Genomic DNA, 11,804 nt, shown 5'->3' on the forward strand with positions numbered 1-11,804 from the left:
GGGGGGGTGCTTTCTCATAAACCAAATCTACTGCTCTTAGCTGCTGGCCCAGGCTGCCCTGGTTGGGGCAGGGAACATATTTCTCCTGTTTCCCACCCCCACTTCTAGTGGTGACCTCTCCAGATTCTTCCCCCTCCTTAGGTGGGCCGAGACCCCACTTGAAAAAAAAACAGGCAAGGCCAGCCCCTCTGCTCTCTGTCTGACTTAGTGTCTCAAGCAGGACAGGCTCCCTACTAACTGAGGGGCAGTGTCCTTCTATGGGTTTGGGGACGAAGACTCACGTGAACTGGTTTGGGAGGAGGCAGGTACCCACGGCTCTGGATGGTGCCAAGGCTTCTCCTCCTTGCTCCAGCCTCGGCAAATCCTTTTCTCTCTCTGGGCTTCAGTTCGCGCACCCCACAATAGTACCCAAGGGCTTCTGCTCCAAGATGCTGGGACTGTATAACCTCACCCAGGACAGAGAAATGGGCTTGGGGCATCAAGAGGTGGAGCGGCAGATTCTTGAGCCCCAGGTGTCTGGAGGCGGGGAAGGAGAGGGTCTTTGGGGGCTTTGTCTAGTTCTCCCTTGACCTCCAGTCTCTTCAGTCAGAGACCAAAATTGATTCCCCCTCATGGGGCCTGAGAGGCCAAAGGGGCCTAATTAAAAAAAAAAAAAAAATCCCAGGATGAAAATGGCTAAGAGGGCAATTTCCTCTGCAGAACAGAGATCAAATCAACGCTGGAGCAATTAATGTATGAGGAGAGACAAGGAAAGGGGGACGGGCGCATGGGCGCTGATGGTGCTGGGCTGGCAGAGGCTGCAGGATTAATCTCAAGGTCAGATGGAGCAGTGGATGACCTTGTGGAGTCTGAGCCAGGCCAGGCACTGGCACCTCCTTCCAGTTCCAGACCACACCCCCACTGCCTGCAACCTGCCTACACCCTGGGAGCCCTGCCTCAGTCCCTCCTGGAGCAAGTCTTGGACTCTGGCTAGGAGATTCCTGATGCGGCCAGGCGTGGGCTGCATTGGCACCAGCAAGGGTGGGAGTCTGGGAACTCCCAAGGCTGGTCCTTCAGGTGATTGAGAACTCTCTCCTACTCCATTTGTTCTTCATCCTGAGGATTCGCTCAGTGGGGCAGAAAGCTGCCTGTCAGCTTCCTCACACAGCCCCTCAAGACCACTATATCACCCCCATCTACCTGCCTGCCGGCTTCTTGCCTTCCTGGGTTTCTTGGGAAACAGGGTCTGGATGGCCCATTGGGTAGGGCTGAGGGTGTGAGTGGGGTTCCGCTCACAAGAGGGCGCTGAAGGGTCAGGAGCTGGCAGTTGTCAACCTGGTTGGCGGGGAGAGGGTGGGGAGTAGCAGGGAGCCAAAGCTTAACTGTAAGTTCCAAACTGTCCGCCTGGGGACCCCGCAATCCTACCTGTTAGATGAAGGCAAGCACAGATACTACCTCCAGCATTTCAACAAACCGCCAGAAAGTGTTTGTGTATGAGCCTCATCTGCATGAACCTCAGTGTGTGTGGCTGGAAAGGAGTTGGGCCAATGGCTTCCTGACTGGTGGTTATGAACATCTCTGATTAAAAAAAGAGGGAATGCATTCTTCATCCATGATCTTTGTTTTTTTGACAACACCTTTTTTAGAGTTTGGGTCCACAAGGCAGAAATATTTTTTGAAAGGTAGAGCAGGTAACTGGCCTGCTGTGGAAGAAGAGATGGGCCTCTCCAACACTCTCATTTCACCGAGGAAGCCCTGGAGGCCTTGAGAATAAACAGAACTATGAAAAGAGAGTGAGGCCTGGGAAAGGGGGTCCAAGCTAGCTAGGGGAAAGACAAGCAGCAGTAGTTTCCTTGGGTTCTATGCGGGGCCCCAAAGCAGGAGTCAGTGTGCTGGGAGTGAGGATCCCGCCATCCTTAGCTCTACTCCCTATGTGTCCCTGTATCTGTCTGTCTTTCCCAACCAGCTGCTGGCTTCTCACCTCCTTGTATCCAGAAGGAGTTGGGATCCAACGCTCACAGAACGAGGTAGACACATTCACTGATGTGTGCACATGGAAGAAGGTTTTCCACCCTGCCTTTTGTGGGGCATTTCCCCTTTGGGTCTTCAGACAGAGGCCAGGGGTGGATTGTGGGCCCTGATGAGGCCTGGCCGGGAGCGGCAGGCTCTCTGTTCCTTAGTACCTGCCTCCTCCACATTAGGAAGTCCTGGACGTCCACCCATACCTCTGAGGTCTGTTCCACTGTCTGTAGGACAGGGCTGGCTGGGCAGTTGGAATTGGACTGAAGCCTGGACGGGGAGAAGCAGGACCTCAGAATGTCCTTGGACTTTCACAAGTTTCCATCACCCACTGTTGCTTTAAATCAGAGATTCTCCCTTTACTGTTTGGAGCCATAGACTTGGATGACAGCCCGATACATATCATGGTCTTTTCCCCTCCACCTCTGAGAGCCTTCTTAAAACGAATCCTGAATTTAAGACTTTTGCTCCCATTCATGTTCCCCTTCCCTTCCTGTGCCCCTCCAAGTCACCTGGCATGTCAGCTGGAGCAGCTAGAAGAAGCCCCTTCAATTTACCTCCTGTCCCTCACCCCCTGGGGCCCCAACCTCTTAGGGCCCAGCCCTCATTCCCCTCTCAGGCACCTCCAGCCTCATCTTTTTTCTTTGCTCTCTCTTTTCCAAGGGGGGCAGTGGAATTTATACAATATTTAAGCAGCCAGAGCCGAGTCTGGGAAGATATTATTAATGTAAAAGGGATGGGCTGCAAATGCTTTTGGACCTGGTTACAATTAGAGGGTGATTTTTCTAAAGGTCAATGAATTCAGATAATATCCACAGGGGGGAGAGAAATTTAATACCTTTTTAGTGAATTAATTAATTATAATATTATATCGGCTTGGGGTTCTTTTCCAGAGTGATTAAGGGAGCTATCCGTCTTCTGTGAGGCCGAGGAGCCGTGCCTGCCACCAGCAAGGACCCTGTCTTGGGGCTAAGGATGGGGGCTCTTCCCTCTCCTCTCACCCTGGAGGTGGCCGGGGAGCTGGGAGCTGTCAGGTAGCAGGGGAGACGGGCAGGGCTCAGTCTGGGTGAGGGCAGGTGTAGTGAATGGCAGTGCCCTTTCTCTTCAGCCTGTGCCCCCAGCCCTGGCCCACCTTCTCCTGCCCTGTCCCTGAGCCCCACGCCATGGCCTGAAGAGCTGAGGCATGGGTTGTGGCCTCCTGCTTTACACACAGAGAAACTCGGGCCCACAGGATTCAGGGACTTTACCTGAGCCCCACCATGAGTTAAGACAGACTAGGGTGGCAAAGCTGGTTGGAAATAACAAAAAGGCTCCCCCTACCTCCCAAACCATGCCTTCTGGAACTCTACTCTACTGGCCTGTGAAGGTCCCCCCTGCAGACAGAGGCTCTCTAAGGGCATGGCATGTGCCCAAGCTCCGCTTGTAAAATGAAAACACCCAGGAGTGCTGGTAAGTCCAGTTGCTACAAGGTCTGGTGAGGGATTAGCTGAGACTTCTGTTTCTGGAAGGAACTGAAGGCACCTGGGGAGAGGTACCTTTCGCCTGCTTGATCATTCATTCATGTGTTCAATCATTCTTTCATTCAACAAACATTTGTGGCATACCCTCACTTGTGCCATCAAAGACAGACTGAAATAGCCTTTCTGGAAGCTCCGCCCACCTCATCTTGAGCCCCAGCTGCTCCTCTGAACAATGCCGGGCGGGCTGGGGAGACATTGTGGTCCCTTTCTGCAAACAGTCCCTGCTTCTACCTAAGGGCAGGAGGATCCCTGGGAGGTAGTGGTCATTGATTTGCTCAGCAAACCCTGATTGCCCACTTTGAGCTGGTCCCATGCCGGATGCAGGGGATGCTTAGGTAGATAAAGGACAGCCCCTGCTCTCTAGGAACCAGTCCCAGGGGCTGCCAGGGGCAGGGAAACAGACTCATGAACAGCAATGAGGATGCAGCAAGGGCTTTAAAAAAAGGGAGAGGTGATATTAAGCTGAGAAAGGGAGAGGGCATTCCAGGCATGGGGCACAGAGTAGGTGAAGGACTGGCGAACGGGGGCCCAGGCATGTTGAGTGGGAGACTGTTCCACGATGCCACAGGTTCTGGGTCCACGAAGGCAGGAAGCAGCAAAGCCAGACCCGAATTTAAAAGTGAGGTGTGCCATGGCTTGCTGTGTGATGGGGTGGGGGTGGAGTTCTCTGCCTCTCAGTTTCCCCTCCTATAATGGGGGATTTTGATATCTATCTCCCAGGGCTATTGTAGGAGTTAAAGGAATAACGGAAGGGAAGTGCTAGGCATAGCATCTCACGCAAGATGTGGCTCCAGACGTCATAACTTCCAGATGGCCCTCAAGGGGGTGGGTGGACAAGCGGCCTGCCTGCCCCTGGCTTTGCCCTCAATTCCTTTTCTCTCCCTGCGGGGGGCGAGCAGACCTTGCTGGGCAGGGGGAGATCAGCGTTTTTATCACCTTCTTGCTCAGCCCCATCTCCCCCTTTCCTGCCTCTGTCCCTCCATGCCCTCCTCAGCCCCGGCTGCCCCCAGCCCCTCCCCCACCCTCTCATTCTTTTCCATGTGCGGCGGGCCGGGGAGGGCCTTCCCATTGTACTATCTTTGGGCCCTAAATTAAAATTGATGACATCTTGAAATGAGCAGTGAGGGTAATTTTGCTTCTGAGCCGGGATGCTAATGAGGCCCCTTAATGGTGCGAACGCTGAGCTGACGGGTCGTGTGTCACATGCAGCGGCGAGGGGGGTAATGGCCGCGGTAAGTGCCGGTAATTACACCCTGTCTCGCTGTATTTTGGCAGGTCTGGTGGGAGAGTGGGGGCTCAGTCACTGCCTGCGGGGGCAACCCCACCCACCGCGGGCCTGACAGCCAGAGATACCCCACTTGGCCCAGCCAGACCCCTCAACTCTAGCCCCACCTTGAATGAGGGACCTGGGGTGCAGCCCTCCTCATGTACACAGATAGTCACACACGTTACAGTTACACCATTGTGCACTCCCACACATCCACATACTCACCCCCATCCACATACTCACCCCCACAGCCTAGGCCCACACCCCCAGTTTGCTCAGGGCAGTTAGATAGACACGCATGCTCTCCCATATGCTCCTCCCATACACACTTTATGTACACACTTTCACAGCTCACACACGTACATCTGCACACAAACGCCTCCTCAAATAGTATGCGAGCACTGAGTGCCTACTGTGCTTTAGTTTATTATCTCTAATCCTCCTGACTCTTCTGAGGTAGGTATCACTATTCTCATCTTATGATGCAGAAACTAAGCCTTGGAAGATGAAGCGATTTGTCTAAGACCACACAGCTAGACAGTGGCAGAGGCGGGAGTGGAATTCAGTTCTGTCTTACTGTGCAATCTTTGCACCCCCCTCATCTCTTCTTATGTATACTTGCATATATATATATATACCTCTCCATGTACAAACACACACGCACGCCTGCACACACATGTATATTTATTATACACAGGTCACACATATCCTCTGTATACCCAAATACACATGCCAACGCCCTGTGTAAATATTCACCTATGCACTTTTGACACACATATACATGGCGTACTTAGCATGCACACACAGATATACACATGTGCACACATGCTGGGATCACAAACTGTTCACACTCCATGCACACACAGTGCACTAGTCACATAGCTGCTTCAGGCTCTAGCATCTCAGTCTCTAAAGAAGGGGAATAAGTCCTGCTCACCTTCCCTTGTTGGTATTTAACTGTTGTTAAAGCAGAATGACAGCCACACAAAGGAGTGTGATGTGTCCTCCTACAAACCCCTGCAGAAATACACACTGGGTACACTGGGTAAACACACACACAGACATTGTACACGTGTGCACACACTCCGACTGTGTGGGTCTAAGCTCTCCATGCATGCAACATGCAGCCTTTAGACGCATCTCTGCACACACGCTGTACACACATGTACGGCCCTGGTGTAGAGCCCCAAGTGTACATACCGAGGAAACTGGAAACTCTGTAAAGCCCATGGGTATTTGTCGCACGCACGCCGTACACATACAATGAACACACATGTATGGCCCTGGTGTAGAGCCCCAAGTGTACATACCAATGAAACTGGAAACTCTGTAAAGCCCATGGGTATTTGTCATGTGTACATCCTCCCACCTCCCAAACGTTTATCAACCTATGATTATAGTTGAGGGTAAAAGCATGGACTTTGGGGTTTGATTGCCTGGGTCCTTGGCCTGGGTTCATCACTTTACTTGCTGTGTGACCTTAGACAAGTTACTTAACCTCTCTGTCTCATTCTCTTCCCCTGTAAAATGGGGATAATAACAGTGTACCTACTTCATAGGGATGTTGTGAAGGTTAAATGAGTTAACAGATGTAAATCATTTAGTGCTTGGCACATGTGGTAAGCCTCCAGTAAACGTGGAGGCAAGGTGTATATCTATGACAAAGGATGCATGTCAGGATATGACAAGCCCTAAGGAATCGGCAGTGGAAGGCAGAAGAGGGAGTGCTCACCTAAGGCTTAGGTGATCTAGGAAGGCTTCCTGGAAGAAGAGGGATTTGGGCTAGGCCTTGAGAAGAACTGTAGCCACTGTTTAGTGAGCACTTTCTCTGTGCTGGGTCCTGCCCTAAATACTTTGTTTGAATAAACCCTCTGAGTCTTCTGTGACCCCCAGGAGGTGGGTACTATCATGTCCACATTACAGATGAGGAGAAAGGTGCGGGGAGACTTGTAACTTGCCCAAGGACAGGAAGGGCTTAGATAAGAGGAGAGGAGGGCAGGGGAATTCCAGGTGGGAAAGCAGCATGTGTCAGAAATAGAGCAACAGATGGGAAAACACCCCCAGAGGGCTTTCCTTGATACACTGTAACTGTTTCCAGATAATGAGAAGGGGGTGAGCATCTGGAGGGGCGTTCTGACCTAATTGCTGTGTCTCTTGCAGCGACACCAGGGACCTGGGGGAGGGGAGTAGCCTGCACCGCCCACAGCTTCATGGGGCAGGGGCGGGAGCTGGCCATCTTCGCCTCCCCCTCCACCGCTTCCAAGGACCCAGCTAGAAAAGAGGTGGGTCATCCTGCACATCCTGACCCTGGAGACCAGGCCTGGTTCTCTGGAAAAGGACCGGAAGAGGACTCAGGAGGGCAAGAGGCTGCGGGAGGAGATGGTGAGGTCAGTGAGCAAATCTCTGCCCATTCCACCATAAAGCCAGCATAGCTTCACCCAAGGGGCTGCTTCCCCGGGACCCCTCGACAACGAATAAGCTGGTTTTCAGGGCACCCAAAGCTCTCCACAAACAGACCGTAATGTCCATTTTGGCCTTATGTCCATTAAGCTGTCCCAGGGCCTGACAAGCTGGTCCACTCACCATTCTCAAAGAGATCAAGGTGTTTTTTCCCTTAGTGTTTGTACAAGCCATTCCCACTTGCAGCTCCTTTTTCAATACCCACAGCATAGTGCCTCATCCTCCATGAAGCTCTGGGGTCTAGCCCTTTGCGGGGCCTCCATCCCGTATCCTTCAAGTCCTTAGGCCTGTGGTAGAACACAAATAGGGAAATCTGTCCAGTTCTTTGGACAGTTGGCCTACATCCCCGGCCCCGGCCCTCTGCAGGTGTCTCTCTCACCTGCTCCCAATCTACTCAGTCACGCGCTCACTCTCAACACGCCCCACCCCACTCTCCGCAGCCTTTATTCCAGACGTGCAGTTGCCACAACACGAATCTCTTTGGCTGTGACTTTGCTCACACTGATCCCTCTTCCTAACTCCTCTCTTCCTATCCCAGTGTGCCCCAGCCCTGCCCACCAGAGACCCAACTTGGAGGCCACACTCCCCCAAGGGGCTTCGGCCCTCCTCATCCCATGTGGCCCTTCTTCCATAACACCCTCTGGCCAATGTGAAGAAGGGGCACGGCAGGACAAGGAGAAAGGGCGTGGGCTTCTGAGGACCCCCAAATGTGGGTTTGCATCCCAAATCTTCCTCTTTCTGGTTGTGGGAACTTGGAGAAGTCCTCTGCCCATATCTCCATGTCTTTGCTTTTTCTTCTGTTGAGGTGAGAGGTGGGGGAAGCAACCCAACCGCCCGGGCTGAGGGGTCCCCGGCATGGGTGTGTATGTACAGCACCTGGCTGGCAACAGGCCGGGGAGGGCATGTCCACTGTGGGATCATATCATGTATCGTCCAAGTCAAGATAGTCTGAGAGCAGAAGAGGGCACTGTGAATAATTACACCAGGGCGATAGGTGGAAACTAGGACTGTCTTGGGAGAAGCAAGCTGTGTGGTCACTAGATGGATATGCCATGTCAGTCCTCTTCTTGCCCACACCTCTGGTAGGATAGGCTGGGGTGTCTGTGTGCCCCCATGGGCCAGGTAGGCTTGGCCACCTAGGGGCCTGCTCAGAAGCCAGCACAGGCTGGGGTGGGGGAAGCCTGAGAGAAGTTCACACCCGGGGGCAGAATCTCAGGACGGGGAGGTGACATCCTGGAGACAAGGAAGGTGGAGCTGTTGAGAGTGGCTCCCAAAGCCAAAGAGTAGAGAGGACATCTGAGGGGTGGGGGACCCCAAATCTCAATATGCTCTCTTAGAGGTCCCAACAACTTCCGTTACAGACAATGGTAACTGCTGCCCTCATTAAGTGCTGCTGGCTTTGCAAGGCAGGCACTCCTCTGAGCCTTTCCATGCGTTAGGGGCAGACGGTACCATTATTATCCTCAATTCGCAGAAGAGAAAGCTGAGGCACAGAGAGCTCCAGAGTAACTCGCCCAGTGCCACACAGCTAAGGCAGGACGTGGGGGTCCTGCCCCAGGAGCCTGTCCCTGTTATCAGAGGACCCTACTGCTGGCTCTACAGAGAAGTTAAGCTGTGTTGCTAGGGGCAAATGGCTCCCTGGGGAGGGGCAAGTCACCTTCCTACTCCAGGTCCCAATCTTGAACCTTGTGAGATCGGGAAACGGAAGGAAGTTAGCAGGACTAGTGGATAGCAGCTCGGGTTGGGGTCAGACTGGTTTGAATCTGGCTCCATCCTGGTACGTTACTCACTCTCACAGAGCCTCTTCTCGCGTGGAGAACACCTGTTCTGTTGGGTGTCTGAAAGTCTAGATACTAAGCTGTGGGAGGTAGTGGGTGTTTATGAATGCTGGTTCCCTCTCTTCTCACTCTTCGAACTGGGCCTGCCCTGGGCTCCTCTCACCCCAAAGAGGCCAAGACTCGGAGCTCCAGATTGTTACCAAGCAAGAGTTTGCTGCCCTATGTGCATAGAAGTCAATACGATGACACCAGCTTTTAAGAAAAGAAAAAGCTTTTATTGTGAGGTTGGCAAGGAGACAGGAGGCAAGGTTCAAATCTTTCTCCCTGACCCAGAGTTTGGGGCTAGATTTAAGGGGTTTCAGCACCAGATCTTCCTGGACAACAGACCCTCGCTTCTGGAAGGGTGCCTCTGTTCAGGCTTCCAGTCACGTCCCAGTCTTTTGGTTTGGTGGGGGTAGCAATTAAGGGTTCGCAAGTGTTGCTCATAAGTGGTGTATCCAAAGTTTAAACTTTGGTTCCAGGTCTTGTTAGAAACAGGATAGGACCAGTTTGAGCTGCTTCTGCCGTTACAGAAGCACACACTTCCATCCTAATTTGGGCCAGGGATTTTGGAGGAAGGCTGCAGGGTTCTGAATCTAAGATGCTCAAAATGGTAGAAGCTGCTATTATTTAGATTGCTATCACAGAGGGCACCTGACTTCAGGCCAGGGAAGTGGGGACTATTCTAGCTGATGCCTTCTAGAATCAGGATAGGCTCAGAGGCTGAGCTGGGGGTGGGGGCCGCGCCTACCATGGGTCCCTTGGGTGCCTTAGCTGATAGGTTCTAGAAAAGGGGAGGAGGAGGCTGCTTCCTAATGAACAATTAGTGTCTGCTGCGTGGCTAATCATGTGGTTCTGTGTAATTAAGAAGCTAATTAGTGCTGTGTCAATTAAGGTTTAATTAGTTCCCTCTTCAGAGAAGCCTGAAAGACCCTCATGCTGGAAGCTTCTGGAATGGAAGGTGGGGCTATGGGGAAGTGGATGCAAAGAGGTACAATGGGTGTTGGGGGGAAGCCCCACTTCCTCTTCTTATACCCCCTCCAGTTCTGGGATCAGTGGTTTATTGACCCTCGGCCCCACGCCCATTGGTTCTGGTCATGGAGATTTTAGGACTCTGAGGTTCTCACTGTCACCAGGGTTTGCGCATCCCAGAGTGATGATACCCCTGCACAGCTTCTGCGGAGGGGTCCTTAAGGCACTGCACACCATTCTCCGCATCTGCTTTAAGGTAACTTCAACTGTCCCCACCCCCGCCCCAGGAAGATGAGGAAACTGGAACCCAGAGAGATTAAATAATTTGTTCAAGATCAAACATCCAGTTAGGTGGCAAATCTGGGATTCAACCCCAGGACTGTCAGATTCCTTCTTGTTTTTCTCTCCTCTGCCCCCTACCTAGGCACTCCACCTTCCTCCGTTACTCAGCCAGGTGGCAGGGTACAGAGCCGCACTGGTTACCCTCCTGCTGACAGGAAGCTGCAGGCAGAGCAAGGCATGCTGGACAGCAGGGCCCATCTGCTCGACTGTCGGCAACAAAGGCAATTGAGACCACACTCATCTTGGGAGTGTCACACTCAGCGGGGTTGCCTCTTACCCTTCAGCTCCCAGCCAGCTGCTTCCCGGAGGCTCTCCCTCCCTGCCACCTTGTCTCGCTCTCCTCACAGAGGGGCTCCATCTCCTTTGCAAGGCAGCTTCATTTTCTCTTGGGGTCTAGTGCTGTCCATGTGTCAGGCAGAAGCCACGTTACTCACAGTGCACAGAATCCCCCTGCCTTGTTTAAAAACGTGAACAGCTTTACTGAGCTTTTAGGTGTTTATTTTTGAGGTATAATTTATAAATAAGAAAGTTCACTCATTTTAAATGTACAATGCAATGGTTTTTAGTATATTTAGTGTTGACCATCACCACAATCTAATCTCAGAACAATTTCATCACCCCGAATCAAAACTCTGTGCCCATTTGCAGTCACCCTCTATTGCACCCTCCATCCCCCACCCTTAGCCCTACGCAACCACTAATCTTTCTGTCTCCACAGATATGTCTATTCTGGCAATTTCACATCTATGGGATCATACAATATGTGGTCTCTTCTGACTGCCTTCTTTCAGTTAGCATGACGTTTTTCTCATTCTTGTTACTATTCTAAATAATACTGTGATGAACATCATTGAACATAAGACCTTCAAGCAGGTGTTGAAGAAGTTCTTTACGGTAAATTTCTAGAAGTGAAATCGCTAAGACAAAAGACGAGGCGTTTGGTTTGATTTACTCCTCACCCCCTTCTGCCTTCGCTCTCTAACCGAAATTGTTTGGGGTCATCCCTGCCCTGACGGCCACCTTTCTCTAGAGCCTTTACCATCCCCTGCTGCCACCTCATGCTCCCTTTCTCTTCCCCTCATGTCTCTCCTCTCACGTCATGAGCAAGAACTCTGGCTTCCAGGAATGTCTTTGCTTGATGGTTCCTAATGCTTCCAGGATGAAGCCCAAACTCCTTGGTGGCCCTTCAAGATTTATCACACCCCCAGCCTTGTTCTTTCCTTCCTTGTGCACCCCAATAATTCAGCCAGGCCAGGACCTGAGCTACCCTGAGCTGTCCACCTCCAACCCTGTGCAATCGTTTCTGTTGGCTTTTACTCTTAACTCCAAATTCCCCAAACCCAAAACCAGCTGCTTCATGAAGCTTTCCCTGATCCCTCAACCCAGAAGTGATGTCTCCAACTTCGGAGCAATGCAGACTGCAGGAGC

Source organism: Pteropus alecto, unplaced genomic scaffold, assembly GCF_000325575.1.
Source record: "Pteropus alecto unplaced genomic scaffold, ASM32557v1 scaffold7, whole genome shotgun sequence".
Lineage (NCBI taxonomy): Eukaryota > Metazoa > Chordata > Mammalia > Chiroptera > Pteropodidae > Pteropus > Pteropus alecto.